The sequence below is a fragment of the Ceratotherium simum genome, chromosome 35 (assembly GCF_057802395.1).
Source record: "Ceratotherium simum simum isolate JZ-2026a chromosome 35, ASM5780239v1, whole genome shotgun sequence".
Lineage (NCBI taxonomy): Eukaryota > Metazoa > Chordata > Mammalia > Perissodactyla > Rhinocerotidae > Ceratotherium > Ceratotherium simum.
The window spans coordinates 4645712-4658177 of NC_141934.1; the positions used below are offsets into that span (position 1 = coordinate 4645712).

General features: G+C 61.1%; 2 pseudogenes; one reads left to right on the plus strand and one right to left on the minus strand.

Moving 5' to 3' along the window:
- The first annotated feature begins 480 nt into the window (after nucleotides 1-480).
- LOC101403645 (cationic amino acid transporter 4-like) lies at nucleotides 481-3145 on the plus strand (annotated as a pseudogene).
- A 2515-nt stretch (nucleotides 3146-5660) lies between these two features.
- On the minus strand, nucleotides 5661-9778 carry LOC101404694 (P2X purinoceptor 6-like; annotated as a pseudogene).
- Nucleotides 9779-12466: the final 2688 nt, after the last annotated feature.

Genomic DNA, 12466 nt, shown 5'->3' on the forward strand with positions numbered 1-12466 from the left:
CGGGGAGGAGAGTGATGAATGCTCCTATCTGAGGCCAGGTGGCCGCCTCTGCCAGAACACTCCTGTTCCTGGTCCTGGAGGCCTGGCCCAACTGCTGGGAAGTCTCGGGTTTCCACCCCACTCTGGGATCCCAGACCACTGGAGAGGTTCCTAGCTGGGCTCCCTGGGGCTGCCCCTCCCCACCCTCAGAGCCCCTTCCAAAGACACTCAGGTCCAGCTCCACCAGGGCCCCTCCCTTGCCTGAGGGGCAGGCAAAAGGGATCTACGTGCTTCCTGTGACCTCCTGCCCACCCGGCTCACAGGCCCTGACTCCTGCCTCATCCAGCCCTGCAGCTGGCCAGTGGTTCAAGGCTTGGGTCCCCAGGGCAGGATCAGAGCAAGGACTGAGGGCTGGTCAGGACCTGGCTGGGCAGCCTCTCACTACTCTCTGGTCCTCGTAGGTAATGGCAGCCGGCTTGGTGCTCCTCTCAGCTGCCCACCATGGCTTTGGGGCTGTCTAGCACTGCGAGCCTGGTGCGCTTCTGCCAGAAGCTGAACCGGCTGAAGACACTGGTGAGGCCCACCAGGGAGACGGCACTGCAGCGCCACCTGACCACGCTGCACCTGACCCTGCTGGGTGTGGGTGGCATGGTTGGCTTTGGGCTGTACGTGTTCACAGGCACCGTAGCCAAAGAGATGGATGGTCCTGCGGTGCTTGTGTCCTTCAGCGTGGCTGCTGTGGCCTCCCTGCTGGCAGCCTTATGCTATGCACAGTTGGGGACACATTTGCCTGGCAAGTGCTCTGCCTACCTGTTCATCTATGTGTCCATGGGTGAGCTGTGGGCCTTCCTTGTTGGCTGGAACGTGTTCATCTGGTACCTCATTGGTGGTGCTGCCATGGCCCGCACCTGGCGCAGCTATGTGGACACCATCTTCAGCCACCGCATCCATAACTTCATGGTGGCCCTTGTGGGCATCTGGCAGGTGCCCTTCTTGGCCCAGTACCCAGACTTTTTGGCTATGGCATCATACTTTTGGTCTCTGCATTTATCTCTTGAGGAGCCTGCATCACCTCCTGGCTCAACCACACCTTATCTGCCGTTAGCCTGGTTGTCATCCACTTCATCATCATCCCAGGGTTTGTCCTGGCCCGCCCACACAACTGGAGGACTGAGGAGGGTGGCTTTGCGCCCTTTGGCTTCTCCGGCATCATGACAGGTGCTGCCACCTGCTTCTACAGCTTTGTGGGCTTTAGTGTCATTATTACCTCCAGCGAGGAGGCCCAGAACTACCAGCGAGCCGTGCCTATGGCCATCACTATCTCGCTTGGCCTGGTGGCTGGTACCTACATCCTCGTCTCCACTGTGCTCACCCTCATGGTGCCCTGGCACAGCCTGGACACTTACTGAGCACTTGCTGATGCCTTCTACCAGCTGGGCTATAGCTGGGCGGGCTTCATCGTGGCGGCTGGCTCCATCTGCGGTAAGGGGCCCTTCTGGGCAAGGTGGGAGGGGACAGGGAAGTGGGCCCCTGCCCTAAGCCTCCCAGGGGACCCAATTCCATCTGGCCCTGTGTTCCCAGTTGCATCATGGGCCCAGGAGGGGCTAATGATTAGACTCCACACCCAGGCTTGTTGAGAGGGATCTACTCACCACCCCTCCCAATTGTACATAGAATGTCAGCTCTGGGCATTTGCTTCCAGATCCTTTCCTGGCAGAGGGACTCAGCCCTCAGCAGATTGTCCAGGGGGCCTGTCAACTAAACTGGGGTGTCTCATTCCTTGGTGATGAGGGGGAACAATCCAGCATCCCACATCACTGAGGCTCACTCTGAGAGCCCAGACAACCTCATGGCCTCGTTCCCAAGGGGCCACCCCTGCCCTGGCCCCAGCAGCAGCCTGTGGTGGGCCTGTCTACTATGCTAATCAGTCTCCCACTCTCTGCCATAGCCATGACCAGTGTCCTGCACAGAGAATTCATTTATTTGCCACACACAGTCTGTGCCGTGGCTGCTGATGGGCTCTTCTTCCGGGTGTTTGCCCACATGCACCCCTGGACATAGGTCCCCATAGTGAGTATCCTGGTGTTCAGGGTCCTCATGGCTTTCCTGGCGTTGCTGCTGGACCTCAAGGCACTGGTACAGTTCCTATACTTTGGTGCATTGCTGGTCTACACCTTCATGGCCAGCGGCATCATCGTGCTACACTTCCAAAAGTCCCCTCCATCCAGTTACCTGGGCCCAGTCAGCCCTGTGGGCACAGAGCAGGCCTCAGCCCCTGAGCTCGGGCATCTGTGACCAGCCCTGAGGCCCTACCTTGGCTTCCTGGGTAGGTGCCGGCCTGGAGCCACCGTGGCTTGGGCACTTGGTGTCCTGGTGGCCTCAGCCATCACTCTGGACTGTGTGCTGGTCTTTGGGGACTCAGCCCTGCACCTCCCGCTCTGGGGCTACACCCTGCTGCTCCTGCTCAGCTCCATCATGTTTCTGCTCAGTCTCCTCGTCCTGGGGGCTCACCAGCAACAGCACCAGGGGGATGCCTTCCAGGTACTTCCTCCAGCCAACACCCCTCACCCTCAGCCCAGCCAGCTCCCCTCGTCCCTTCCTCCTCTGCCATGGCAGGATGAACCAGGGATCACAGGGTGGGAGAGGCCAGCACTCCATCCCCCTCTTTCTGCATGGTGGTGGGCACTTTTCTCCAGAAACTCTAGAGGCAGAGAAAGGCTCTGTGGACTCCTGAGAAATCAGGCTCTGGGCCAGCAGACCTTCCCACAGCCCAGCCCAGCTCTGCCCTTGCCCCCTTAGGTTCCCATGGTGCCCCTGACTCCAGCCCTGAGCATCCTCCTCAACATCTTCCTTATGCTGCAGCTGAGCCACGTGGTCTGGCTGAGCTTCTCCATCTGGCTGCTGATTGGTGAGTGGGGGCCAGGCTGGGAGCCCAGGTGGGCTGCAAGAGGAGGGCAAGCAGGGCTTCAGGGCTGGGACTGCCCCTCAGGCTTGTGCCACCCTTGCAGGACTCGTGGTGTACTTTGGCTATGGCACCCGGCATAGCAAGGGGAACCAGTGGGAGCGGCCAGGGTTGGCTGCCCCACGTGGCAGCCTGGAGGAGATGTTGTAGGCCCTGCAGCCCCCCAGCCAGGCACCAGGCCAAGAGCTGGGCACCACAGAGTAGCCTACCAGTCCATGAGGACCACTTGGGGCCTGCCCACCTGCCCCCACTTCATCAGGGGGCCGGAGGTGCTGGCAGCACATTCTATCCGAGGCAGGTCAGGTTTGCAGGCCTGCCCATGCTGGAAGGTCCTCAGGACCTCAGCCCAGGTGCCAAGCTTCGAGTCCTTGGGCAGGGGCCATGGCCAGCACTGGTGTGGTGGACTCTTTGCCTAGCACCTTCCAGTTTATGACCAACTCCAGCTACTTGGGCAGGTGGAGAAGAGCAGACACAGAAGAGGCCCGCAACCCCAGGGATCCACAATAATAACTGCTGGGCCAGCTGCATGGCCTGTTGCTGTGTCCACCTGGCATTCTTTGTGGCACTGAGTCTTCCCCCTTCCCCGGGAACTGAGAGATTTTCCCCAATCCACAACAAAGATGCCGAGGTTCTGTTAGGGGGGTTCATCCAGGACAGAGAGAGCCCCGAGTGAGGGACATGGCCAGGTCAGGCTTCTGGGGCCCTGCCGTCAGGCCAGTGCCCTCTGCCCAGCTCAGAGGGGACCTACAATCCCGGTACAGAGGAGTCCCTGAGAAGGTATGGTCAGGCTCACTCCGAGCCTCCCCACATGTCCCCTTGGGGGTGGATCCAGAGAACACAGCCTGAACTCCAAGGAGGCTTCCTGGAAAGGGCAGTGTAGTTCCGGGGTTCCCTTGGTTTCCCAGGGCTCCCAGAGAGCAGGGCATCTGCCTGTGTTCCTGGGATGCAGAGGCCCACCTGCCCAGGCACACGCATCTCTCAGGCACAGGCCCACAGGCCCACATGGCTCCCCGGGGGGTGCACACCCACGTGCAGACTGAGACACAGCTGGTTCCAAGCTCAGGGCTGCCCGCAGCTCCCCAGCAGCCTCTCTCCCTGCCCGCCCCTCAGGGCTCTGTGATAAAGGCTCGGGATGGGACACACGCATGCAGGTGGGGGCACAAGCACCTGGGCCTGCTCCAGGTACCTTCTACACCCCTGGTGACAGTGGGGCTCCCGTCCTTAGGGATCCCCAGGCCCACCCTGCACCCCCACTGGTCTCCCCAAGGCCATGCTACGTCTACCACAGACGCCCCCACCTCCCCGTTCCTGCCTGGAAGGACCACACAGGAAGCTGCTGGCTCTGGCAGCTTTACTCCTCGGCTCTCTGCAGTCCTGACCACAGCTTTCTCTGGGCCCCAAGGACAACCAGGTACCTGTGACCCTGCTCCAATAAGCAGGCTCAGGGCCGTGTTCTCTCACCCTGGCCATTCTGAACCCGCCTCCCATGGATACGGCTCTGGGGACAGAGAGGAGGAGGGACCCCAAGGCTTTGCTGAGGCTCCAGGTGCCAGATGATTCCAGATGCTGCCCAGCCTGAGCACAAGTCCTGGCCCTCCCCGACCTGGCCCATGTTCCTCCACCAGCAAGCTGCCAGCATGCCCCTGGTCACCAGGGACCCATGAGAAGGCAGCCCCTTATCTCCCTGGGGTGGGTACCCCCAAATCCCTGCCCCACCCTGGGACCAAGAGAGGACTTGGCTCCTATAGCCCCATCCTTCCCCTCTTGACCATGGGCCCGGGGGCACAGGGAAATTCTCCAGCAGGCGCGACTCAGGCTCCCAGGAGGATTCCAGAGCCAGAACCAGGCCAGCCTGCTAGAGGCTTCCGTGTCCTCTGTTAGGGACATTCTTTCCAGCCCCTGGGCTCCACCTGGGGTCTTGGTCAGAGCGTGGTCCTCATGCAGACTGTTGTCTCAGGCTGGGGTGGGCAGCTGCCCAGACACGTTCTCAGGTGTGACCTTGGGGAGCAGTGACATATGTGTCCAGATATACAGCCTTCCCACCCCATGGCTCCCAGGAAGCCTGGTGAGCAGGTTCTAGGGCAGTGGGCTGGGGGTCACCAAAGGGTCCCAAAGGACCCCATGCCCACCAGCTCAGCCCCTCCCCCCTCCCCATCCCAGCCCTCCAGGAAGTGCCAGGAGGTGCCTGTGCCCTTGCCTGGCATCCTAGGGGGTCCTATCGTGTGCCCACTGCACACCTCATTCCCTGGATGAGGCCCAGAGCTGGGAGGGGACCTGCCCTAGGAGCCCAGCCCCAGAGCAGCTCAGATGACTTCTCCTGTCAGGCTTCCTTCTTCCTTGCCTTGGACTCAGGCTTCACAGACCCTGAGGCAGGGCCGCTGAGAGGGGAGGGGCTCTACTGTGAGGGGAGTGCTGGCAAGGGGAGGAGGGCTGGGAGCCAGCCAAGGCCAGAGTTGACCACAGCCAGTGTGGGGACAGCTGGTGAGTGGGGAGCTGCTGGAAACACTGGAGACAGACTGGGATGGCTTCCTCCAGACCAGACCCAGCAGGAACCCCACTGGTCCAGTGCCCTGCGTGATGTTTCCCTGCAGGTCTCTGTACAAAGCTGGCTTCTATGGTCCCAGGCAGCACCTTGCCGAGGCTGGAGTAGGGGAGGGACAGTCTGTCTGGGAGCCGAAGGGTGCAATTCTCCCCCCAACCCCTATCCTGGTCCTGCTAAGTCTTCATCCATGAGTCCCCAAGGCAGGGCCCCAAGCCTTCCTAGCCCCCAAACCCCAACCAGCAGAGAAAGGCTACAGGCCTCAGGAATGGGCCAGCGAGTAGGTGCCAGGGCCACCCTGATGACGGTGTCCAGCTCCCAGCAGCAGCGGTGGGGGCAGGTGCTGGGCCCCCTCTAAGGCACATGGGCAGCCGGATGTGGGGATGGGGAAGCCGTCTCTGTCTGCTCAGGGTTGGCAGTCACCTTCAGGACCTTTGCCTGCAGATGAGGACGGCAGGCCAGGGCTCCAGCCACCATCCTCTAAAATGTGGCCCAGGGTCCAGGCAAGCTCACAGCTCCTCTCCTTAGACGTGGTCCTTCAGGAGAAACGGTCTTCCCTGTCCACGTACATCAGCAGCAGGTTACAGGAGAAGGTGATCTGGGAGAGGCAGGGCACACCCACGTCCTGGCCCCCAACCTGCCATTCCGCCGCCTCCCCAGCCCTCATCCCGAGACTCATGTCAGCACAGGGGCTCGGGTGTGCACTCGGTGGGCACATGCTTGCCGGCAGCCAGAGGGAGTTGGCCAGACTCACCACACCCAGCCAAGCCGCTCCGGTGCCCAGAGTGAGGATTGTGGGGATGAGCCCGAACTTCCCTGTCTGACGGAGACCTGGGCTGAGCCTCTCTGGCTGTGGCAGTCGCCCCTCCCACACCTCACTCCTAACCACTCCCACCCAACCCAGGCTGTTCCCTACCTGCCCAGTGACAAGGATGTCTAAGCATCCCATAGAGCTTGAGTAGGCTCTGGGTCCCCACTTCTGAGGCCTCCCACCAGTGAGTGGCTGTCCTGGGGGCAGGAGAGAGTCTAGTGGCCTGCTCTGCCCACTCCTGGGCTGGGCTGGGCTGGACTGGCCCTCACAGGTCTCATCTTCCTCATCCATTGATTCCATCCAGTCCTAGCCTGAGTCCTGGGTCTCAGCCCGATGTCATTGCTGAGGACACAGGGGACAAGCAAGCTGGGACCGGCCTCTCAGAAGCTCCCTGCCTGCTGAGGGAACAGGGACAGAAGGTTCCCTAAACAGACACCAGCAGTGGGGGTGGGGGAGGTGGCGGCAGGCCTGGGGCTGTGGGGTCCAGAGAGGGGCACTCACTCTCCCCTAGGAACCAGGGAAGGCTTCCTGCTGGGAGACTCTTGGGCTGGTTTCCCAGGGGTCAGGAAGGAGCTCTAGGCAGAGACGCAGGGCGGGGGAGAGCACAGGGTGAGGGGAGCAGGGCATGGGTGGGGTCCAGCCCTCCATGGTTGTAAAGGGCTGGGGAGGTTGGTGAAGCCAGGCCAGGCCCAGCGAGCAGTGTTAGGGGCATCACCTACAGACCTGGTGTCTGTGTGCACGTATGTGTGAGGGTGACTAGGTGACATGAAGTGACAGGATGATAGGGGGTCTGCTTAGGAGATTCAAAGATAGGACAATATATGAAACACATGATCCTTGAGCACATCCTGGATTGGAAAAGAAAAGATTTAGGACTGTTATTGTCACAGCTGGGGAAATTTGAATATTAGATTTATCTGCCAATGTTAGATTTTCTGAGTGTGACAAGAGGCCAGCGGTCACCAGGGGAAAGTGCTCATTCTCAGGACAGCGTTGAGAGGGTGAGTGTCCGGATATCTGCCACTTACTTTCTAGCGATTTCCTGCGAAATCTATCTACATATATCGGGCTCACTCTAGAGAGGGAGGGAGAAAGTAAATGGGGGAAAATGGTAAAAAAAAAAAAAAAAATACAACCCTGGTGAACACAGATGAAGGCTATATGGGTTTTCATGCCACTAATCTATGAAGTTTTCTATAGATTTTTCTAATTTTTTAGATAAAACCTTGAGGGAAAAATAAAGAAAGTCCCTGTTCCATGGAGGCAGATGCTGGAGGCAGGGTGTAGTGGAGGAGGGACTGAGGGTCCTAGCTGCAGCAGGGGTGTGGGGACAGATGGGGTAGGCCAAGGGCTCAGGAGGGAGGCAGGACGGAGCCTGTGCAGGGGGACCTGGAGCTGAGAGCACCCCCTCCTGCCCTGGGGACCCCTCCACACACAGCAGAGCGTCCAGAGGGCTGGGCCAGGCTGGGGTCTGTCCCGGCTGCCACAGGAGGACAGGTGGAGGGGCACCTGGCTGAGGAGCAGCAGGCGGGCAGTGGGGCCGCACCTGAAGTCACAGCTCCTCTCCTGCAGCTGGAAGGAGTCGTGGGGCCGCCGTCGGAGCCCCCGGTGTCCGGGTCACAATCCCAGTGGACATAGATGCCCACAGCGCCGCCCTGCACACAGCGCATCACTGCTCCACCAGCACGAGGGCAGGGACCCTGTCCCTGAGCCCTCCCAGAACCCTGTCCCCCACGGAGCCACCAGCAACACCAGGTCCTCACAGACCCCTCCAGCCGCAGCCACCAGGTCCCCGATGGGGAACAGAGGGCAGTAGGGCTGAAGCCTGGGTCACAGGGGCAGCGCCTGAAATAGGTGGCATCCGAGGTCTCCAAGGCATTGGGCCTGAGAGTGGGTGAGGTGGGGGCGTCCGGCCAGGCAGGGAACAAGGAGGATCTGGGGCAGCCGGCAACCACCATGCTGACCTGGAGAAGTGAAACTTGCTGGGTAAGTTCATGCCAGGGTGGAGGTGCTGGGCGTGGCAGACTAAGGGAGGGACACTCAGAGGGACCTGCACAGAAGTGGGACCCCACACACTGTCCAAGGGACCGCAGGCTAGTCCCTTCCCGGCTTGCTCTGCTATGGACCAGGGACATTAGTGCCTGTATATGGTCACAGAGTTCTTGGCATCAGCCAGGAGGGGATGGTGGTGAGCTTTCTGGGAGAGGAAGCACCCTCAAGCATCGGGCACTGGCACAGACAAGGTTCTGCCAGTTGCAGGGTGGACACCTTTGACATTGGCACCGGGCTCAGGGGCAACAGAAGGACCACAGCACGAGGGTGGCAGGAAGCACCGGGGACCTGGTGGCCACCATTACGGAGAGGGCACCTTCCAAGGTTGCAAAGCAAGGGCTGGCAGGCTCTGATGGTGTCACCTGTGAGGGCTCAGCCTGGCTGCTGCGTGGAGTGCACCTGGGGGCCCACAAGCAGAACACAGGCACAGCGGGGGCAGCAGGGAAACCCGTCAGGAGACGGAATGGACAGGATGAGGGGCAGGGAGGTGGGGATCCGGGTCCAGCTTTGGTCCTGGCAGACGTCATGGCCCTCAGTGGATGAAAAGAGGCCGCACTGGGAGAGGGAGAGGGTTTCTCCTTGGACGTGGTGGGTGTGCATCAGGAGGCAGCTGTGCTCAGGGCAGGTGGTCACCGGGGCTACAACTGGGGCATCAACAGAACAGAGGTGGAAACTGGGGCTGAGAGGATCTCGGTGGAGGGAGAAGGGGTCGGAAATGCAGTGTGGGAGGGTCAGAGGAGCCAGATCACAGTGCCCCAGGTCAGGGAGGAGAGCATTCAGGAGCTCCAGGACCTGGCCCCTGCCCCTCCACCCCTCCCTCAAGCTCAAACCTTGAGTTCCCAGACCCCCCACTCTTCCGGGTGCAGCCTTTGTGAATGCAGTACCTCTGGCCTGGCTTCCTGGCCCGTACCCTTGTCTACCTGGAAACTTTTTACACATCCCTGAGAGCCCTGTCCAGGGCCACTCCTCTGTCAGGCTCTTCCTGAGCCCGGCCCTGTGATAGCGCCAGAACCCCCTCTGGCATCACGTGCCCTTCTTGTACACACTCGCTGCAAGGCTGGGGTCAGAGGTGTCAGCCCCTGGCAGCAGCATTGAGGCACCCACTGTGGCGGCTTCACGAAGTCGCCCACGTCCCACAACCGGTTCCCCAGCTCCTCAATCTGGGTCATGGAAACCCCTTTGAGTTTGGTGATGACAGAAATCTGGGGTCCATGACTTGCTCCTGGTGGCCTTTTGTGGCGAGGAGGGCCCACCTGGGGAGGAGGCAATGGGCAGTGTGGTGTGTCCCCGGCGCTCGGTGAGTAGTGGCAGAGCTGGGCCCCACCCACTCAGCCCTTACACCCTGTAGGCTCCCAGCACAGCGTTCAGCTCCCCGCATCTTCTCCAGCCTCATTTCCACCCCAAACACCCTGCACAGCCCAGAAGCCCCGGCCATGCATCGGAGAGCCAATGCTCTCAGACCCAGATGCCCACCACCTCCTTCACCAGCCTTCACCCTCCCCTGCCCCAGCCAGACCCAGCTCCCTCCTTAAAGGCTCCCCTGACCCAGCCACAGCTGTGGTCTTTCTCAGGGGCCCCAGGGCTCCAGCTCTTGCAGGTGTCAGGGACTACCTCCTGCCTCTCCCAGAGCCTCCTGGGCAGAGTGAGAGCCATCCTGCTCTGTGCCCAGAGCCCAACACGGCGCTGGGGACAAGGCCGAGGAAAGGAGGCAGGTGGGCACACAGGAGGACAAGAGCACGCGGCTTGCTCTTGTACCTGCTGCCTTGAGACAGACGGAGATCCTTCCTTCTGTCCCCAACCTGTCCCAACCTGCCCCCTCCACTACCACCAGTCCAGCCCCTGAGGAGTCACACTCCCAACCTCAGTCCAGCAGGACCAGTCACGGTCCCTCCAGCCAACCTGCCCAGGAGCCACTCTCTTACCCCACCACGAGGACCATGACCCCGAGCTGCAGCCGCCTCTGCGGGGCGCCCACCCCCCAGTTCCTGGTCATCACCTACTTCTCAGTTTTTTATCCAGAAGCCCTCAGCCTGTCCAAGTCCCTGGGGAGCCCATGCCCTCAGCTCCTGCTGGCTGCCGGGGAGCAGGGTCAGCAGAGCAGCTGCAGCCCCAGCTGAACAGGAGGTAACCCGGGCGCCCAGGCCAGGCCAGGCCAGTAGCTGGTAAAGGGACACTCCCACTGGGGGCATGGACCCAGCCCCACCCCCGCCCTGGGCTCAGTCCCCACCCCCAGCTGCCCTGGGCCTCCCTTCCTCTCTGACTCCCTCTGCCAGGGCCTGGGGCTCAGAGAGGAGCAGCCCCTCTCCCCTGCCCTTTGGCCTCACTTCCTTGGGGGTGAGGGGATGACAGGTGTTATGGGTACTTTGTGAGGGGGGTATGGGGGTCACAGCAGCCCAGAGGAGGGGCCAAGGAAAGCTTCAGGAAGAAGGGACCTCTGAGCTGACACCTGCAGATTGTGAAGTTCTACAAGCACAGCTGGGGAGGAATGTTCCTGGAGGAGGAAGCTGCATATGCAAAGCTGGAGCCTGAGAGAGAACTGGGGCCCACAGAGTGGGGGCGTGACTGTGGCTCCAGAGAGGAGGGTGGCTGGCTCTGCAAGGTTCCCAGGCCCTCCTGTGCAATGCCAGGCAGAGCTGCCCCACCCCCAGTGCAGGGAATAAAGCCCGGCTCTGGAGTCTGGCACAGTCCCCAGTCTGTGGAAGGGGGAGATGCTGGACCCACACCAGACGGCAGGGGGAACAAGAGCTCGAAAGGCGCCCCAGCCTGGGCCTGGCCCGTGGCGCGCGCCCTTCTGCACGCTGGCCAGGAGCAGGCTCAAGGGCAGCACAGGCCAGTGGTGGTTCCCACCACTCCAACAACACGGGGTTGCGGGGGCGACTGTCACTGGGGATCGTGTCTCTACTGACTGCCTTGGGCGCCTGTTCACTGAACCCCACATTCGATTGGTCCATGCAGCCGGCGGTTCCGCCTACATCCCCGGATGCGCTCTAGGTGGGTCCTGGCTGGGTCCCAGCCTCAGTGTGCATGACTGCGAACTGGGCAGAACCATGAGGGATCCCTGCGAGAAGTCTGGGGAGAATGAAGAGCAGGAGGAGGAGGCAGCGACCGCCGGGCATCCTGCAGGGGTCCCGGAGGCCGAGCGGGGTTCAGATGTAGATTGTGACTCTGACCTGAAGACTGGTGGCCCAGGCAGGGGGTTCAGGCCTGTCTCCTCACCTTGGGGCTTCTAGGCAGGGGTGGAGGGGGCAGGCTGGGGCCGAGGGGGCAAAGAACCCCTGTCCAGCAGATAGTGCATCCCTCCCTGGGACCCCCTCAGGGCAGCCCACGGCCCCTCAAGCCCCAGGACCTCCCGGAAATGCTCTTGGCAGCATCAGTTGTTCCACCATCAGAACATGCTTCCAGAATGATGTTAAAATGCAAATACCTAGCCAAACTGTCCAAGATATGTCCTACTCCTTCCTGAAACGGGATGAGGGCTGAGTTTTCCCAACCCACAGGAGAAACTAAGCAGATGGATGTATAGAACTTATAATTATTTCAGTGTTTTCCTCTATAAAATGTTCATAAATCATGTGTGGTCTGCGATCCCATAGAAAGGACACAGCATGCACTTTGGTGTCAGACAGGCAGGGTCCTAAGCCTGGCTCTGCCGGGATCAGCTACTACTCGCTGTGTGACTTTGGGGGAAAGGATTTGCTTTTTCTGAGCCTCGATGTCCCCATCTGTATATGGGGCAGGTGTCCCTACTAGCACAGGAAGAAATGCCACTAGAGGGAAACAGGCTGGGTAGTGACAGAGGGCAGGGGAGGAGGCAGGCGGCTGTGCCTGGGGAGGGGGCCACATGGACCCCTGTCTCTATCAGGCACCCATGGGCTCGGAGAACTGGTCAAGGACAACGTCCACCTGAGGTCTTGCCAGGCCCACAGCGTCGTGCCTGCCTCCTGCTCCCTGTGCCAGGGAAGCGCCCCAGAGCTGAGCCTGCAGCGTCTTGGCCTGCAGCCCCAGGTACCCCTGGAGGGACCCTGGGCCAGACTGGGAGGGGAGGACTTGGGAGGAGCAGCCATGGGAGTGGCCCTCCCTGAGCCCACTCCACACATTCCCTGGCCTTGCTCTGTGCCAGGTG